General features: G+C 44.5%; 1 long non-coding RNA gene across 1 annotated transcript in view; it reads left to right on the forward strand.

Moving 5' to 3' along the window:
- The window catches only part of LOC139262946 (uncharacterized), a 30,316-nt gene extending 9,683 nt beyond the window's left edge, over positions 1-20,633 (forward strand). Inside the window, exons 2-3 of the long non-coding RNA XR_011593003.1 lie at positions 2,866-2,927; positions 20,458-20,633. This is a non-coding gene — a long non-coding RNA (uncharacterized lncRNA). The remainder of the gene's footprint in view (positions 1-2,865; positions 2,928-20,457) is intronic.

Here is a 20,633-nt window from a genome sequence, read left to right on the forward strand (position 1 = left end):
CCTGTTGTTCCAGAAGAAGTCCACCAGCTTCTTCTGTATCTTGGCGACAAACGCAGGGGGAGGGGTCAAAGTGACCAGCCGGTACCACAACATTGCGGCCACCAGCTGGTTTATGACTAGCGCTCGACCCCTGTAGGACAGCACTCGGAGTTTTGAAACTCTTGTGAGTTAACCTGCAAAAACATAAAACATTAAAACCATGCCACCCGACCTGGGTGACACAGCAGACATTTTCAAGGCCCCTTTTTTTTTTTGGTTTTTGGTTTTTTTTTTGGGGCGCTAAAATCAAATTTTTCCAGTGCCCCCTATAAAAGGGGAGGGGGACACTAAAAGCACCGGCAATGAAAACAAATTAAACTTTAAAACGTAAAATCAAATTAAAATTTGGTTGCCGGGCGTGATGATGCACTCCAGTCCCTCCGGTGCCCACCTCTCGCGGAATGCCGTGAGCGTACCGGTGGACACCGCGTGCTCCATCTCCAAGGACACCCTGGACCGGATGTAAGAGCGGAAGAGAGGCAGGCAGTCAGGTTGAACGACCCCCTCGACCGCCCGCTGCCTGGACCGGCTGATGGCACCCTTGGCCGTGCCCAGGAGCAGTCCTACGAGGAGGCCCTCGGACCTACCTGCTCCCCTCCGCACAGGGTGCCCAAAGATCAGGAGAGTGGGACTGAAGTGCAGCCAGAATTTCAGGAGCAGCCCCTTCAAATAATGGAACAGGGGCTGCAACCTTGTGCACTCAATAAAAACATGGAACACGGACTCCTCCAGACCGCAGAAATTGCAAGCGGCCTGGGAGTCCGTGAACCGGCTTAAAAATTTGTTGCACGGCACTGCTCCGTGCACCACCCTCCAGGTCAAGTCCCCGATGAATAGTGGGAGGACCCCTGCGTAGAGTTCACTCCATCGGGGACCCCCGCCTCCTCCGGACGGCAAGATGGTACGCCATGGCGTGTCCGGACGGCCGGCGAGGATGGCAAAGTTGAGGGTGTGCAGGAGCAGCCCGTACAGGAAACCCCTCCGCGCGGAACTGAAAGGCACGGAGGGGATTTCCCTGAGGCGGCTCAAGTTGTGAGGCGCCGGCCCCCGAGGGAGGTTCCGGGGTTTGGCGCCGATGAGGAATTCCGTCCGGACGGGGGTCAGTTCGGACGGGATCTCCCCACGTGCTTGAGCCTCCTCGATGCACCTAACGGAGTCAGGGCCCAGAGCTGTTTTTAGCGACTCGATGGCATCGGCCGCGTGGCGGACGTTGGCAGAATTTAGGCGCCGCGCCAGCGTGTCTGGCGCCATCCAGCCCGCTCCGGCGCCATCGAGCAGGTCCCTGACCCTGGTCACCTCACCAGCCACAGCCCTCTCTTCCGACCGCCACATAAAACCTCGGCCGTGGAGGTACGGATTCCCGAGCAGCGGTTCCTGCAGGACGGCCGCCACTCCAGCCGGCGGAGAGCTGCGCTTGGTGGAGACTTTGTTCCAGACCCTGATGAGTTCCCTGTAAAAGACAGGCAGCTCCCGGAGGGCGGTCCTGGCACCCCCCAAGTTCACAAACAGGAGCTGCGTGTCATAATTGAGGTCGAGCTGCTGGCGGAAGAAATACCTCGCCAGAGCACACCACCTAGGAGGGGACTCGACGTAAAGGTATCTCTGCAGGGTCTGAAGACGGAAAGTCGCGAGCTGGGCGCTGACGCACACCAACGACTGACCGCCCTCCTCAAGCGGGAGACTCAGGACTGCGGCAGAGACCCAGTGCTTCCTGTTGTTCCAGAAGAAGTCCACCAGCTTCTTCTGTATCTTGGCGACAAACGCAGGGGGAGGGGTCAAAGTGACCAGCCGGTACCACAACATTGCGGCCACCAGCTGGTTTATGACTAGCGCTCGACCCCTGTAGGACAGCACTCGGAGTTTTGAATCCCAAAAAGTTAGTTTGCAGGTGCAACAGGTAATCAGGAAGGCGAATGGAATGTTGGCCTTCATTGCGAGAGGGATGGAGTACAAAAGCAGGGAGGTCCTGCTGCAGCTGTACAGGGTATTGGTGAGGCCGCACCTGGAGTACTGCGTGCAGTTTTGGTCACCTTACTTAAGGAAGGATATACTAGTTTTGGAGGGGGTACAGAGACGATTCACTAGGCTGATTCCGGAGATGAGGGGGTTACCTTATGATGATAGATTGAGCAGACTGGGTCTTTACTCGTTGGAGTTCAGAAGGATGAGGGGTGATCTTATAGAAACATTTAAAATAATGAAAGGGATCGACAAGATAGAGGCAGAGAGGTTGTTTCCACTGGTCGGGGAGACTAGAACTAGGGGGCACAGCCTCAAAATCCGGGGGAGCCAATTTAAAAACAAGTTGAGAAGGAATTTCTTCTCCCAGAGGGTTGTGAATCTGTGGAATTCTCTGCCCAAGGAAGCAGTTGAGGCTAGCTCATTGAATGTATTCAAGTCACAGATAGATAGATTTTTAACCAATAAGGGAATTAAGGGTTATGGTTAGCGGGCGGGTAAGTGGAGCTGAATCCATGGCCAGATCAGCCATGATCTTGTTGAATGGCAGAGCAGGCTCGAGGGGCTAGATGGCCTACTCCTGTTCCTAATTCTTATGTTCTAATGAATATCAGATGAGTCCAGTCTCAGATCGGCAGGATTGTTTTGCTGTTCCAATTGATGGTCAGACCACTGTATTGTGATACATCTAACTTCCTGAAGTCGCAATCCTGTAGTCTCGGCCACGAGGAACATTCTGGAGTTTTTTTTTTAACAGCGGTTCTGATGAGTTGTGCACACACACAATGTCATAACCTGTCTCTTGTCTTTACAAATACTGACTTAACCTGCTATGTATTTCCAGCACTTTCTGTTTTTATTCCATAGCTCAATGAATATTCGTGGTTCCACTGGCAGGAGGGTCGGTAACCAGAGGACACAGACTTAAGGTAATTGGCAAAAGAACCAGAGGAGAGATGGGGAGAATGTTTTTGCGCGGTGAGTTGTTATGATCTGGAATGCACTGCCTGAAAGTATGGTGGAAGCAGATTCAATAGAAACTTTCAAAAAGGAATTGGATAAATACTTTAAAAGTAAAATATTGCAGGACTACAGGGAAAGAGCAGAGGAGTGGGACTAATTGGATTGCTCTTTAATAGAGCCAGCACAGCTACAATGGGCAGAATGGCCTCCTGTACTGTATGATTCTATCTATTCAGATATCCATGGTTCTGTTCTGAGAGCTGTTGGACAATACAATCTATTTCATCCGGGTGCTGAATATATTTAGTAATCTAATGTCAACAGTAATAGTAAGATCTGGTTTTAAAAGTATTTGTAAATTAAAACAATGTATTTGCATGTTATGTCTGAGCTGTGACTAATGCTTTGCATCTGAGTCAGTGACTATATCCTCAGTTAGGCTTGGCAGGGACCCCCATACCCTTAAGTGACACTCTATGCTGAGGTATTCTCTCTCACTAACATTTCAGTTTGCCATGCTAAGATCATTGGCAATTTTGCCAAATATAGACCTGGGCTAGAAATTAGTCTTTTGGCGATAGCGGTATTTTTTCGGCATTTTTCGCCAAAAATACCGTTACAAATGCCGCTATTTTTTAAAGGGGTAAAATTAGGAACAAAGTGCACCTAATGGTAAAAATCGGCGTTGCACGAGGATTTGCGGTGGAAACCGCGGTCCTCACCAACTTTTTTTTTCAGGTACAGCAGGCGGTTAAGAAATCAAATGGCATGTTGGCCTTCATAGCGAGGGGATTTGAGTACAGGGGCAGGGAGGTGTTGCTACAGTTGTACAGGGCCTTGGTGAGGCCACACCTGGAGTATTGTGTACAGTTTTGGTCTCCTAACTTGAGGAATGACTTAATTGCTATTGAGGGAGTGCAGCGAAGATTCACCAGACTGATTCCCGGGATGGTGCGACTGACCTATCAAGAAAGACTGGATCAACTGGGCTTGTATTCACTGGAGTTCAGAAGAGTGAGAGGGGACCTCATAGAAACGTTTAAAATTCTGACGTTTTTGGACAGTTTGGATGCAGGAAGAATGTTCCCAATGTTGGGGAAGTCCAGAACCAGGGGTCACAGTCTAAGGATAAGGGGTAAGCCATTTAGGACCGAGATAAGGAGAAACTTCTTCACCCAGAGAGTGACCTGTGGATTTCTCTACCACAGGAAGTAGTTGAGGCCAATTCACTAAATATATTCAAAAGGGAGTTAGATGAAGTCCTTACTACTCGGGGGATCAAGGGGTATGGCGTGAAAGCAGGAATTGGGTACTGAAGTTTCATGTTCAGCCATGAACTCATTGAATGGCGGTGCAGGCTAGAAGGGCTGAATGGCCTGCTCCTGCACCTATTTTCTATGTTTCTATGGTCTAAGGCTGATTACCGCTAAAAAGACAGGCCTGGGAGGCGGGAAAACACACAAAAAATCAAAAATCGCAAAACATTTACAAGACCCTTAACTAAATAATCGCTACAAAAGAATTAAATTAAATAAAAACTTTAACTTACCTTTTTTGCAGGTCGTCATACTTATCACTGTTTCTGGGGCTGCAACGCAGGCGTTTCACGGGCAGGCTTTTCAAGGCAAAGAACAAAAAAGGCCACTGTACAGCAAAATTCTAAAAGGACAAAGGGTGTTAAAAAAACAAGCCTGAAGGCTTTGTGTCTTAATGCAAGGAGTATTCGCAATAAGGTGGATGAATTAACTGTGCAAATAGAGGTTAACAAATATGATGTGACCGGGATTACGGAGTCGTGGCTCCAGGATGATCAGGGCTGGGAACTCGACATCCAGAGGTATTCAACATTCAGGAAGGATAGAATAAAAGGAAAAGGAGGTGGGGTAGCATTGCTGGTTAAAGAGGAGATTAATGCAATAGTTAGGAAGGACATTAGCTTGGATGATGTGGAATCTATATGGGTAGAGCTGCAGAACACCAAAGGGCAAAAAACGTTAGTGGGAGTTGTGTACAGACCTCCAAACAGTAGTAGTGATGTTGGGGAGGGTATCAAATAGGAAATTAAGGGTACATGCAATAAAGGTGCAGCAGTTATCATGGGTGACTTTAATATGCACATAGATTGGGCGAGCCAAACTGGAAGCAATACGGTGGAGGAGGATTTCCTGGAGTGCATAAGGGATGGTTTTCTAGACCAATATGTCGAGGAACCAACTTGGGGGGAAACCATCTTAGACTGGGTGTTGTGTAATGAGAGAGGATTAATTAGCAATTTCATTGTGCGAGGTCCCTTGGGGAAGAGTGACCATAATATGGTGGAATTCTGCATGAGGATGGAGAATGAAACAGTTAATTTAGAGACCATGGTCCAGAACTTAAAGAAGGGTAACTTTGAAGGTATGAGGCGTGAATTGGCTAGGATAGATTGGCGAATGATACTGAAGGGGTTGATTGTGGATGGGTAATGGCAGACATTTAGAGACCGCATGGATGAACTACAACAATTGTACATTCCTATCTGGCGTAAAAATAAAAAAGGGAAGGTGGCTCAACCGTGGCTATCAAGGGAAATCAGGGATAGTATTAAAGCCAAGGAAGTGGCATACAAATTGGCCAGAAATAGCAGCGAACACGGGGACTGGGAGAAATTTAGAACTCAGCAGAGGAGGACAAAGGGTTTGATTAGGGCAGGGAAAATGGAGTACAAGAAGAAGCTTGCAAGGAACATTAAGGCGGATTGCAAAAGTTTCTATAGGTATGTAAAGAGAAAAAGGTTAGTAAAGACAAACTTGGGTCCCCTGCAGTCAGAATCAGGGGAAGTCATAATGGGGAACAAAGAAATGGCAGACCAATTGAACAAGTACTTTGGTTCGGTATTCACTAAGGAGGACACAAACAACCTTCCGGATATAAAAGGGGTCAGAGTGTCGAGTAAGAAGGAGGAACTGAGGGAAATCTTTATTAGTCGGGAAATTGTGTTGGGGAAATTGATGGGATTGAAGGCCGATAAATCCCCAGGGCCTGATGGACTGCATCCCAGAGTACTGAAGGAGGTGGCCTTGGAAATAGCGGATGCATTGACAGTCATTTTCCAACATTCCATTGACTCTGGATCAGTTCCTATCGAGTGGAGGGTAGCCAATGTAACCCCACTTTTTTAAAAAGGAGGGAGAGAGAAAACAGGGAATTATAGACCGGTCAGCCTGACCTCAGTAGTGGGTAAAATGATGGAATCAATTATTAAGGATGTCATAGCAGCGCATTTGGAAAATGGTGACATGATAGGTCCAAGTCAGCATGGATTTGTGAAAGGGAAATCATGCTTGACAAACCTTCTGGAATTTTTTGAAGATGTCTCCAGTAAAGTGGACAAGGGAGAACAAGTTGATGTGGTATATTTGGACTTTCAGAAAGCTTTCGACAAGGTCCCACACAAGAGATTAATGTGCAAAGTTAAAGCACATGGGATTGGGGGTAGTGTGCTGACGTGGATTGAGAACTGGTTGTCAGACAGGAAGCAAAGAGTAGGAGTAAATGGATATTTTTCAGAATGGCAGGCAGTAACTAGTGGGGCACCGCAAGGTTCTGTGCTGAGGCCCCAGCTGTTTACATCGTAAATTAATGATTTAGACGAGGGGATTAAATGTAGTATCTCCAAATTTGCAGATGACACTAAGTTGGGTGGCAGTGTGAGCTGCGAGGAGGATGCTATGAGGCTGCAGAGTGACTTGGATAGGTTAGGTGAGTGGGCAAATGCATGGCAGATGAAGTATAATGTGGATAAATGTGAGGTTATCCACTTTGGTGGTAAAAACAGAGAGACAGACTATTATCTGAATGGTGACAGATTAGGAAAAAGGGAGGTGCAACGAGACCTGGGTGTCATGGTACATCAGTCATTGAAGGTTGGCATGCAGGTACAGCATGCGGTTAAGAAAGCAAATGGCATGTTGGCCTTCATAGCGAGGGGATTTGAGTACAGGGGCAGGGAGGTGTTGCTACAGTTGTACAGGGCCTTGGTGAGGCCACACCTGGAGTATTGTGTACAGTTTTGGTCTCCAAACTTGAGGAAGGACATTCTTGCTATTGAGGGAGTGCAGCGAAGATTCACCAGACTGATTCCCGGGATGGCGGGACTGACCTATCAAGAAAGACTGGATCAACTGGGCTTGTATTCACTGGAGTTCAGAAGAATGAGAGGGGACCTCATAGAAACGTTTAAAATTCTGACGGGTTTCGACAGGTTGGATGCAGGAAGAATGTTCCCAATGTTGGGGAAGTCCAGAACCAGGGGTCACAGTCTAAGGATAAGGGGTAAGCCATTTAGGACTGAGATGAGGAGAAACTTCTTCACCCAGAGAATGGTGAACCTGTGGAATTCTCTACCACAGAAAGTAGTTGAGGCCAATTCACTAAATATATTCAAAAGGGAGTTAGATGAAGTCCTTACTACTTGGGGGATCAAGGGGTATGGCGAGAAAGCAGGAAGAGGGTACTGAAGTTTCATGTTCAGCCATGAACTCATTGAATGGCGGTGCAGGCTAGAAGGGCTGAATGGCCTACTCCTGCACCTCTTTTCTATGTTTCTATGTTTTATTTTTGCGCCGAACGGCCAATTTAAAGCGATATCGCTTTTTTTGGCGTTGCATGAAGGCGGTCCGCTTTTCAAGGGTATTTCAAAACTGCTGGCGCACAACTTTGGCTAATTTAGGTGACCACCTTTTACTGTCAAAAATGGTGAAATATCGCAAAAAAACGGGTGCAAGGCTGGGCCATTTCTAGCTCCAGGAGTATACAGCATTAAAGCTAAGACTTTGAAAGTTGATTGGCACTAATATTGCCTGAAGATCGGTATGCAAGGGTCAGATTCATTTTTTAATGAATATTATTGGAGGTGAAGACATTTCTCAATTCTGAAAAAAAAAGATTTGAGAACACTAATATGGTCAAAGGATAATTAAAAAAAAATTAAAATACATTTTCTTGAGATGTTTTTCGTATTCGTTCACAGAATGTGGACATCATTGGCAAGGCCAGCATTTATTGCCCATCCCTAATTGTCCTTGAGAAAGTGGTGGTGAGTCGCCGCCTTAAACCGCTGCAGTCCGTGTGGTGAATGTACTCCCATAGCGCTGTTGGGGAGGGAGATCCAGGATTTTGACCCAGCGAAACAAAGGAACGGCGATATACTTCCAAGTCAGGATGGTGTGTGACTTGGAGGGGAACTTGGAGGTGATGGTGTTCCCATACGCCTGATGCCCTTGTCCTTCTAGGTGTTGCACATCACAGGTAGAAACATAGAAAATAGGTGCAGGAGTAGGCCATTCGGCCCTTCAAGCCTGCACCGCCATTCAATAAGATCATGGCTGATCATTCCTTCAGTATCCCTTTCCTGCTTTCTCTCCATACCCCTTGATCCCCTTAACTGTAAGGGCCATATCTAACTCCCTCTTGAATATATCCAATGAACTGGCATCAACAACTCTCTGCAGCAGGGAATTCCACAGGTCAACAACTCTCTGAGTGAAGAAATTTCTCCTCATCTCAGTCCTAAATGGCCTACCCCTTATCCCAATGTCCCCTGGTTCTGGACTTCTCCAACATCGAGAACATTCTTCTCGCATCAAACCTGTCCAGTCCCGTCGGAATCTTATATGTTTCTATGAGATCCCCTCTCATCCTTCTAAACTCCAGCGAATAAAGGCCCAGTTGATCCAGTCTCTCCTCATATGACAGCGCAGCCATCCCGGGAATCAGTCTGGTGAACCTTCGCTGCATTCCCTGAAAATGCCCCGTCTTCGCACACCCTCTGCATACATACTGCCTGAAGCGGCACTGATTGGGTCGGTGATTGACCCCGCAACACCAACACATTGAGCTCGGCTTTGCACCCGATGGCGGGCTTTGAGCGGCTCCCGTTCTTGCATACGCAGTCGAGTAGGCCCTCGATGGCGAACTTTGAGCGGCTCCCGGTCTTGCAGACGCAGTCGAGTAGGCCTTGCCATGTGCAGCTCTGCCAGCCGGATGGCTTTCTAGACCAATATGTCGAGGAATCAACTAGGGGGGAGGCCATCTTAGACTGGGTGCTGTGTAATGAGAGAGGATTAATTAGTAATCTCGTTGTGCGAGGCCCCTTGGGGCAGAGTGACCATAATATGGTGGAATTCTACATTAGGATGGAGAATGAAACAGTTAATTCAGAGACCATGGTCCAGAACTTAAAGAAGGGTAACTTTGAAGGTATGAGGCGTGAATTGGCTCGGATAGATTGGCGAATAATACTTAAGGGGTTGACAGTGGATGGGCAATGGCAGACATTTAGAGACCGCATGGATGAATTACAACAATTGTACATCCATGTCTGGCGTAAAAATTAAAAAGGGAAGATGGTTCAACCATGGCTATCAAGGGAAATCAGGGATAGTATTAAAGCCAAGGAAGTGGCATACAAATTGGCCAGAAATAGCAGTGAACCTGGGGACTGGGAGAAATTTACAACTCAGCAGAGGAGGACAAAGAGTTTGATTAGGGCAGGAAAAATAGAGTACAAGAGGAAGCTTGCAGGGAACATTAAGACGGACTGCAAAAGTTTCTATCGATATGTAAAGAGAAAAAGGTTAGTAAAGACAAACGTAGGTCCCCTGCGGTCAGAATCAGGGGAAGTCATAATGGGGAACAAAGAAATGGCAGACCAATTGAACAAGTACTTTGGTTCGGTATTCACTAAGGAGGACGCAAACAACCTTCCGGATATAAAAGGGGTCAGAGGGTCTAGTAAGAAGGAGGAACTGAGGGATATCTTTATTAGTCGGGAAATTGTGTTGGGGAAATTGATGGGATTGAAGGCCGATAAATCCCCAGGGCCTGATGGACTGCATCCCAGAGTATTTAAGGAGGCGGCCTTGGAAAAAGCGGATGCATTAACAGTCATTTTCCAACATTCCATCGATTGGATCAGTTCCTATGGAGTGGAGGGTAGCCAATGTAACCCCACTTTTAAAAAAAGGAGGGAGAGAGAAAACAGGGAATTATAGACCGGTCAGCCTGACCTCAGTAGTGGGTAAAATGATGGAATCAATTATTAAGGATGTCATAGCAGCGCATTTGGAAAGAGGTGACATGATAGGTCCAAGTCAGCATGGATTTGTGAAAGGGAAATCATGCTTGACAAATCTTCTGGAATTTTTTGAGGATGTTTCCAGTAGAGTGGACAAGGGAGAACAAGTTGATGTGGTATATTTGGACTTTCAGAAAGCTTTCGACAAGGTCCCACACAAGAGATTAATGTGCAAAGTTAAAGCATATGGGATTGGGGGTAGTGTGCTGACGTGGATTGAGAACTGGTTGTCAGACAGGAAGCAAAGAGTAGGAGTAAATGGGTACTTTTCAGAATGGCAGGCAGTAACTAGTGGGGTACCACAAGATTCTGTGCTGGGTCCCCAGCTGTTTACATTGTACATTAATGATTTGGACGAGGGGATTAAATGTAGTATCTCCAAATTTGCGGATGACACTAAGTTGGGTGGCAGTGTGAGCTGCGAGGAGGATGCTATGAGGCTGCAGAGTGACTTGGATAGGTTAGGTGAGTGGGCAAATGCATGGCAGATGAAGTATAATGTGGATAAATGTGAGGTTATCCACTTTGGTGATTAAAACAGAGAGACAGACTATTATCTGAATGGTGACAGATTAGGAAAAGGGGAGGTGCATCGAGACCTGGGTGTCATGGTACATCAGTCATTGAAACTCTTTTTGGAGTTCATCTGCAAAACTAAAAAACATTAAACGGTGCCACCCGACCTGGGTGACACTCCAGACATTTACAAGGCCCTTTTTTTTTTTCCCCCTTTTTTTTTGTTTTTTTTTTGTGTTTTTCTTTTTTTGGTTTAAGGTTGGCATGCAGGTACAGCAGGTGGTTAAGAAAGCAAATGGCATGATGGCCTTCATAGCGAGGGGATTTGAGTACAGGGGCAGGGAGGTATTGCTACAGTTGTACAGGGCCTTGGTGAGGCCACACCTGGAGTATTGTGTACAATTTTGGTCTCCTAACTTGAGGAAGGACATTCTTGCTATTGAGGGAGTGCAGCGAAGGTTCACCAGACTGATTCCTGGGATGGTGGGACTGACATATCAAGAAAGACTGGATCAACTGGGCTTGTATTCACTGGAGTTCAGAAGAATGAGAGGGGATCTCATAGAAACGTTTAAAATTCTGACGGGTTTAGACAGGTTAGATGCAGGAAGAATGTTCCCAATGTTGGGGAAGTCCAGAACCAGGGGTCACAGTCTAAGGATAAGGGGTAAGCCATTTAGGACTGAGATGAGGAGAAACTTCTTCACCCAGAGAGTGGTGAACCTGTGGAATTCTCTACCACAGAAAGTTGTTGAGGCCAATTCACTAAATATATTCAAAAAGGAGTTAGATATAGTCCTTACTACTCGGGGGATCAAGGGATATGGCGAGAAAGCAGGAATGGGGTACTGAGGTTGCATGTTCAGCCATGATCTCATTGAATGGCGGTGCATGCTCGAAGGGCCGAATGGCCTACTCCTGCACCTATTTTCTATGTTTCTAATAGCGAGAACGTCATTCCTCAGACCAAGAGACCAAAACTGAACACAATATTCCAGGTGAGACCTCACTTTGGCCCTGTCCAACTGCAGTAAGACCTCCCTGCTCCTATATTCAAATCCCCTAGCTATGAAGGCTAACATACCATTTGCCTTCTTTACCGTCTGCTGTACCTGTGTGCCCACTTTCAGTGACTGATGAACCATAACACCCAGGTCTCGTTGCACCTCCCCTTTTTCTAGTCTGCCGCCATTCAGATAATATTCTGCCTTCGTGTTTTTGCCCCCAAAATGGATAATCTCACATTTATCCACATTATACTGCATTTGCCATGTATTTGCCCACTCACCTAATCTGTCCAAGTCACCCTGCAGCCTCTTAGCGTCCTCCTCACAGCTCACACCGCCACCCAGTTTAGTGTCATCCGCAAACTTGGAGATATTACACTCTGTTCCTTCATCTAAATCGTTAATGTATATTGTAAAGAGCTGGGGTCCCAGCACTGAGCCCTGCGGCACTCCACTAGTCACTGCCTGCCATTCTGAAAAGGACCCGTTTATCCCGACTCTCTGCTTCCTGTCTGCCAATCAGTTCTCTATCCACGTCAGTACATTACCCCCAATACCATGCGCTTTGATTTTGTACACCAATCTCTTGTGCGGGACCTTCTCAAAAGCCTTTTGAAAGTCCAAATACACCACATCCACTGGTTCTCCCTTGTCCACTCTACTAGTTACATCCTCAAAAAATTCCAGAAGATTCGTCAAGCATGATTTCCCTTTCATAAATCCATGCTGACTCGGGAGGTGTTGTCGAAGAAGTTGATGTTGGAATTAAGTGAGCAAATGTCTATTTTAGGAAAACAGACTGTCAGAACAATAGCTAGTCAGATCTGGAGGCCACATTTTAAAGTCAGAGCTTGAAATAATAGATCAAGCTTGTCATTGAAAATACTTCCATTTCAAAGCTGTGACTCAACGAAGATCTTTCAGGGACGTGAAAGAATGGATAACCTCACATTTATCCACATTATACTGCATCTGCCATGTATTTGCCCTCTCACCTAATCTGTCCAAGTCACCCTGCAGCCTCTTAGCGCCCTCCTCACAGCTCACACCGCCACCCAGTTTAGTGTCATCCGCAAACTTGGAGATATTACACTCTATTCCTTCATCATCAGATGCAAAGAGGTGAAGGAATAATCTTTGAAAAACAAATAATAAAGTCAGACCAGATGCAGATCGACTTCCCAAAGATGTCTGCTTCAACACATCAAATAAGAAACTCCACTCCCTCAATGGTTTGTTGCTGCAAGAATAGGTCAGAATTCTACTGAATTATTCTTCAGCTTGTTCTCTTGTACACAGTTCAGGAATTCTTCCCCCTCTCTCTGGACTTTTATTTTCTATATTTGGATTAGCAAATTCTCCCATTGTAACTACTCTAAAGTTCTTGTACCTTTCCGCATTTTGTCTCCGCGTTTGCTCCTCTATCACCTTCCCACTATTTGATGGCCTATAATTTACGACAGCAGCTTAATATCTCCTCTATTGTTACTTAATTCTAGTCAAATAGATTCTGCCTTTCTAGTACTGTAAACAGTATATTTGATCAATACTGCCACCCCCTAACTTTTCTGAATACATTGTTGCCAGGAATATTAAGTGCCCATTCCTTCTCTTGTTTGAGTCAGGTCTCTGTTATTATATATTATAATCCACATGTCCCTACAGCTCACCAACCTTATTTACCAGCTCCATGCATTTATGCACGTGCACTTGCGTGTCACCCTCTCACCACCACCCCGCCCCCCCCATATCTGATCCCTCCTATTTCTGAACTACTTTTTATTCTAATGTCGTTTGGTAACTTGTTTTCCTTCATCTTCAGCCTTCAGTGACTACTTTATCTACGACTTCTATTTCTTTTAGTACTTCCTCCCCCCCGGTTCCCCAGAAGACATTTAACTTAAGTGTTGGGAAGACTGTCCATGATCTGTTCCATGAACATGGAAAAATGAATTTAGTACTAGACTTCTAGTGCGCAATGTCACAAAATATTGACAAGATTAATTGTAATCTTCAGGTGAAGCAGGTTAGATGGCAGGACTAATTGAACGAAGACTTGCAGATGTAATTTAGTCTAGGAACAGGAGTAGGCCATTCAGCCCCTCGAGCCTGTTCCACTACTCAATGAGATTATGGCTGATCTGCGACCTAATTCCACATACCCGCCTTTGGCCCATATCCCTTAATACCTTTGGTTAACAGAAAGCTATCAATCTCCCGATTTTAAAATTAACAATTGATCTAGCATAAGTTGCCGTTTGCGGAAGAGAGTTCCAAACTACCATCCTTTGTGTGTAGAAGTGTTTCCTAAATTGACTCTTGAAAGGTCTGGCTCTCTTTTTTTAGACGATGCCCCCTCCCCTCATCCTAGAATCCCTAACCAGCAGAAATAGTTTCTCTCTACCTACACTATCTGTTCCCCTTAATATTCTGAAAACTTCGAGCAGATTACCCCTTAACTTAGGGAATACAACCCTAATTTGTATAATCTCTCCTGGTAACTAAACCCTTGATGTTCGGGTACCATTCTGGTCAACCTACGCTGCACTCCAAGGCCAATGTATCCTTCCTAAGGTGTGGTGTCCAGAACTGCTCACAGGTTAAGTACTCCAGGTGTGGTATAACCAGAGTTTTGTATAGCTGCAGCATAACTTCTACCCCTTGTACTCTAGTTCTTTAGATATAAAGGCCAGCATTCCATTAGCCTTTTTGATTATTTTTTGTAGCTGTTGATGACATTTTAATGAACTATGTACCTGAACCCCCAAGTCTCTTTGGACACCCACTGTTTTTAGCTTTTTACCATTTAGAAAGTACCCTGTTCTATCTATCCTTTTAAGGTCCAAGGTGGATGACCTTACATTTGCTTACATTGAAATCCATTTGCCACAGTTTTGTCCATTCACTTAACCTATCAATATCATTTGTAATGTTATGCTTTCATCTGCAATGCTGCCTATTTTGTGTCATCGTCAAATTTTGTATATATGATTTTCTATGCCATCATCTAAGTTAATAAATATTGTGAATAGTTGAGGCTGCAACACAGATCCCTGCGGGACAGAACTAGTCACATCCTGCCAATTTGTGAGTACCTACCCATTATCCCTACTCTCTATCTCCTGCCGCTCAGCCAATCTCCTAACCAGGTCAATAATTTGCGCTCAATTCTGTGGGCTTCTACCTTAGATAACAGTCTTTTATGTGGGACGTTATCAAATCATAGAATCATAGAAATGTACAGCACGGGAGGAGGCCATTTTGGCCCATCGTGTCCGTGCTGGCCGACAAAGACCAATTTAGCCTAATCCCACTTTCCAGCTCTTGGTCTGTAGCCTTGTAGGGTTCTGGATGCCTTCTGGAAGTCCATATAAATAACATCCACAGACATTCCCCTGTCCACTACTTTAGTCACCTTTCAAAAAATTCAATCAGGTTTGTCAGACCTTTCACAAATCTATGCCGGCTTTCTCTGATCAACTGAAAGTTTTTGCGGTGTTCAATCACCCAATCCTTACTTATAGACTCTCGCAATTTCCCGACAACAGATGTTAGGCTAAATGGTCTAGAATTCCCTAGTTTCACTCTCTCACCATTTTTAAAAAGCTGAATGAAGTACAATTTTCCAATCATTTGCATTTTAAAGTCATACATTATGACCTAATTTTATATTTGTGTTATAAACTCCTATCACATTTATAATGAAACAACCAATCTAAACTTGTCATCCTATAATTACACTCTTCCCTAAAGAGAGGTGGAGAAGGATGTAATTACAGCATCACAATTTAACATTGACAGTTTCCACTATAAATATGGACATTGGAATTTATAATGGGAAAAGTTGACAGAAGTACATGTAGGCTCAAGATTTTTAAATATTTATAGATATTTGCTGCCCCATGATCATTTAATATCATGTTACTTTTGGGATCGGTCATTGGCCCCTGTTGCTCTTTTAAACCCGCTTGCTGTATGTATTAATAGGTATGCTTCATATTTATTTCAATATTCCAGGCTATCTTGACTTCATTCTGCACATCATCGAGATTGTCAACTGTTTAAAGAGTCTTTTGTTTATAAATCTGTTACATTCAAGTTCCTATGCTGCACGATAGTTGCAGTGAGTGAGTGCAGTTCGGCAATAGAACATAAGAACATAAGAATTAGGAACAGGAGTAGGCCATCTAGTCCCTCGAGCCTGCTCCGCCATTCAACAAGATCATGGCTGATCTGGCCATGGACTCAGCTCCACTTACCCGCCCGCTCCCCGTAACCCTTAATTGCCTTATTGGTTAAAAATCTATCTGTCATTTGAATACGTTCAACTGCTTCCTTGGGCAGAGAATTCCACAGATTCACAACCCTCTGGGAGAAGAAATTCCTTCTCAACTCGGTTTTAAATTGGCTCCCCCGTATTTTGAGGCTGTGCCCTAGTTCTCGTCTCCCCGACCAGTGGAAACAACCTCTCTGCCTCTATCTTGTCTATCCCTTTCATTATTTTAAATGTTTCTATAAGATCACCTCTCATCCTTCTGAACTCCAACGAGTAAAGACCCAGTCTGCTCAATCTATCATCATAAGGTAGGTAACTCTCTCATCTCTGGAATCAGCCTACTGAATCGTCTCTGTACCCCCTCCAAAGCTAGTATATCCCTCCTCAAGCAAGGTGACCAAAACTGCATGCAGTACACCAGGTGCGGCCTCACGAATACCCTATACAGTTGCAGCAGGACCTCCCTGCTTTTGTACTCAATCCCTCTCGCAATGAAGGCCAACATTCCATTCGCCTTCCTGATTAACTGCTGCACCTGCAAACTAACTTTTTGGAATTCATGCACAAGGTCCCCCAGGTCCCTCTGCACCGCAGCATGTTGTAATTTCTCCCCATTCAAATAATATTCCCTTTTACTGTTTTATTTTTCCAAGGTGGATGACCTCACATTTTCTGACATTGTATTCCATCTGCCAAACCTTAGCCCATTCGCTTAACCTATCCAAATCTCTCTGTAGCCTTTCTGTGTTCTCTACACAACTCACTTTCCCACTAATCTTTGTGTCATCTGCAAATTTTGTTACACTACACTTTGTCCCCTCTTCCAGATCATCTATGTATATTGTAAACAGTTGTGGTCCCAGCACCGATCCCTGTGGCACACCACTAACCACCGATTTCCAACCCGAAAGGGACCCATTATCCCGACTCTCTGCTTTCTGTTAGCCAGCCAATTCTCTATCCATGCTAATACATTTCCTCTGACTCCGCGTACCTTTATCTTCTGCAGTAACCTTTTGTATGGCACCTTATCGAATGCCTTTTGGAAATCTAAATACACCACATCCATCGGTACACCTCTATCCACCATGTTCGTTATATCCTCAAAGAATTCCAGTAAATTAGTTAAACATGATTTCCCCTTCATGAATCCATGTTGCGTCTGCTTGATTGCACTATTCCTATCTAGATGTCCCGCTATTTCTTCCTTAATGATAGCTTCAAGCATTTTTCCCACTACAGATGTTAAACTAACCGGCCTATAGTTACCTGCCTTTTGTCTGCCCCCTTTTTTAAACAGAGGCGTTACATTAGCTGCTTTCCAATCCGCTGGTACCTCCCCTGAGTCCAGAGAATTTTGGTAGATTATAACGAATGCATCTGCTATAACTTCCGCCATCTCTTTTAATACCCTGGAATGCATTTCATCAGGACCAGGGGACTTGTCTCCCTTGAGTTCCATTAGCCTATCCAGCACTACCCTCCCCTAGTGATGGTGATTATCTGATGGTCCTCCCTTCCCACATTCCCGTGACCAGCAATTTTTGGGCATGGTTTTTGTGTCTTCCACTGTGAAGACCGAAGCAAAATAATTGTTTAAGGTCTCAGCCATTTCCACATTTCCCATTATTAAATCCCCCTTCTCATCTTCTAAGGGACCAACATTTACTTTAGTCACTCTTTTCCGTTTTATATATCGGTAAAAGCTTTTACTATCTGTTTTTATGTTTTGCGCAAGTTTACTTTCGTAATCTATCTTTCCTTTCTGTATTGCTTTCTTAGTCATTCTTTGCTGTCGTTTAAAATTTTCCCAATCTTCTAGTTTCCCCACTAACCTTGGCCACCTTATACGCATTGGTTTTTAATTTGATACTCTCCCTTATTTCCTTGGTTATCCACGGCTGGTTATCCCTTCTCTTACCGCCCTTCTTTTTCACTGGAATATATTTTTGTTGAGCACTATGAAAGAGCTCCTTAAAAGTGCTCCATTGTTCCTCAATTGTGCCACCGTTTAGTCTGTGTTCCCAGTCTACTTTAGCCAACTCTGCCCTTATTCCACTGCAGTCCCCTTTTGTTTAAGCATAGTATGCTCATTTGAGACACAACTTCCTCACCCTCAATCTGTATTACAAATTCAACCATACTGTGATCACTCATTCACTTTTACTAGGAGATCGTTGATTATTCCTGTCTCATTACACAGGACCGGATCTAAGATAGCTTGCTCCTTTGTAGGTTCTGTAACATACTGTTCTAAGAAACAATCCCGTATGCATTCTATGAATTCCTCCTCAAGGCTACCCCGTGCGATTTGATTTGACCAATCGATATGTAGGTTAAAATCCCCCATGATTACTGCCGTTCCTTTTTCACATGCCTCCATTATTCTCTTGATTATTGCCCGCCCCACCATGAAGTTATTATTTGGGGGCCTATAAACTACGCCCACCAGTGACTTTTTCCCCTTACTATCTCTAATCTCCACGCACAATGATTCAACATTTTGTTCATTAGAGCCAATATCGTCTCTCACAACTGCCCTGATATCATCCTTTATTAACAGAGCTACCCCACCTCCTTTCCCTTCTTGTCTATCTTTCCGAATTATCAGATACCCCTGTATGTTTAATTCCCAGTCTTTGCTCCCCCTGCAACCACGTTTCTGTAATGGCCACCAAATCATACCCATTTGTAATGATTTGTGCCGTCAACTCACTTACTTTATTCTGAATGCTGCGTGCGTTTAGGTAGAGTTTTTTAATACTCGTTTTTAAACCGTGATTTTTAGTTTTGACCCCTCCTGCAGCCCCTTGATATTCATACATATTGTCCCTTCCTGTCACCTTGTGGTTTACACTTACCCCAGTGCTACTCTGCTCTGTTGCCTCCTGCCTTTTGCATTCTTTCTTGGGGTCCTGTTCATCTGAGTTCTTACCCACTCTTAACTAGCTCAGAGCCCTTTCCTGGGTTCCGATTACTCCTTGCATTGAGGCACTGAGCTTTCATGCTTACCTTTTTATTACACTTTGACCCTTTAGAATTTTGCTGTACAGTGGCCCTTTTTGTTTTTTGCCTTGGGTTTCTCTGCCCTCCACTTTTACTCATCTCCTTTCTGTCTTTTGCTTTTGTCTCCATTTTGTTTCCCTCTGTCTCCCTGCATTGGTTCCCATCCCCCTGCCATATTAGTTTAACTCCTCCCTAACAGCACTAGCAAACACTCCCCCTTGGACATTGGTTCCGGTCCTGCCCAGGTGCAGACCGTCCGGTTTGTACTGGTCCCACCTCCCCCAGAACTGGTTCCAATGCCCCAGGAATTTGAATCCCTCCCTGCTGCACCACTGCTCAAGCCATGTTGTAACTCTGAATTGTCCAAACCGCACTCCCTGCAAATGCAGCTTCTCACTGGGAGCTCATGGGCAAATTTTACCAATACAGTATTTAAAGTGGGAAGAGGGTCCACTTGATTGGTGGGAACAGGTCAGGAATGGGTTGGGGAAGCCCTAATGGCTGGAGGAAGATCAAGGTAGGGGGGGTTTGCTGATGAACATGGCAGTTACAACTTGTATTTATATAGCGCCTTTAACATAGTGAAACATCCCAAGGCGCATCACAGGAGAATTATGAGATTAAAAATTTGACACAGAAGTAGAAATTAGCGCAGGTGACCAAAAGCGTGGTCAAAGAGGTAGGTTTTAAGGAGCGTCTTCAAGGAGGAAAGAGAGGGGGAGAAGTTTAGGCAGCGAGTTCCAGAGCTTGGGGCCTAGGCAACAGACAGCACAGCCACCAATGATTGAGCGATTATAATCAGGGATTTGGGGGGGGTTGTTGTTGTGGGGCTGGAGGAGATTACAGAGATGTGTTTGTGTGTGTGTGTATTAATTTTTGTAACGCAAGACTAGATTTTTAAATGTTTGCCTTTAGTTGCCCTTTTAATCTCAAAGTTCAGCATGTCTTTTAATTATTTATACTGTTCATAGAAAAATAAATTGTGTATAATAACTCAATAATCTTATTTAAAAATAAATAAATAAAAGTAATAAAAAAGTTGGTATGCAGGAGAGCAGTCTGTAATTCATTGTGATGGAAGCAGATTGAATAATAACTTTCAAAAGGGAATTGGAGAAATACTTGAAGGGGAAAGATTTGCAGGGCTATGGGGAAAGGGGAGTAGGATTAATTGGAAGTTAAATGAATTTAAATCTGTTGGGTAAAATAATAGGCAGATTCGGTCCTTGTTTCTTGTCTTGCCTTTATTTCAATGTTAAAATACGATAAACAGGATACATTCAAATGTAGGCACACGCTCTTCAGAAGTACCGTAGCTTTAATCGAATCCTCCTTTTTTATGCATTTAAATATCCTGCTTCTTTCTCTTAACTTTATGATTGGTTAAAAGTTTGTGCATTGCCTTATAGTTGCTCCCTGGTGGTGAAATTAGTTTTCAAGCTGCTAATTTAATCAATTGCTGAGGTGATCAGGGCCCTGGTCTTGCGCTAATTTAATCACACACATTATCATATGTGTCAACTCTCCTTTCTGCTCATTTTCAACTTGACTCCTTCCTTCCCTTGTCTTATCAGATAGCTACTTCAAAGAGCTGGCACAAGCACAAGCTGAATGGCCTCCTGTGCTGTATGATGTATTTCTAATGGTGAAATGATTTTACGTCAAGCAAGACAAACCACTGATGTTCACTACTTTGTATTAATATGCGAAGACAAGTTGTATTGATTTGAATAAATTAATCCGATCATAA

The sequence above is a fragment of the Pristiophorus japonicus genome, chromosome 1, assembly GCF_044704955.1.
Source record: "Pristiophorus japonicus isolate sPriJap1 chromosome 1, sPriJap1.hap1, whole genome shotgun sequence".
Classification (NCBI taxonomy): domain Eukaryota; kingdom Metazoa; phylum Chordata; class Chondrichthyes; family Pristiophoridae; genus Pristiophorus; species Pristiophorus japonicus.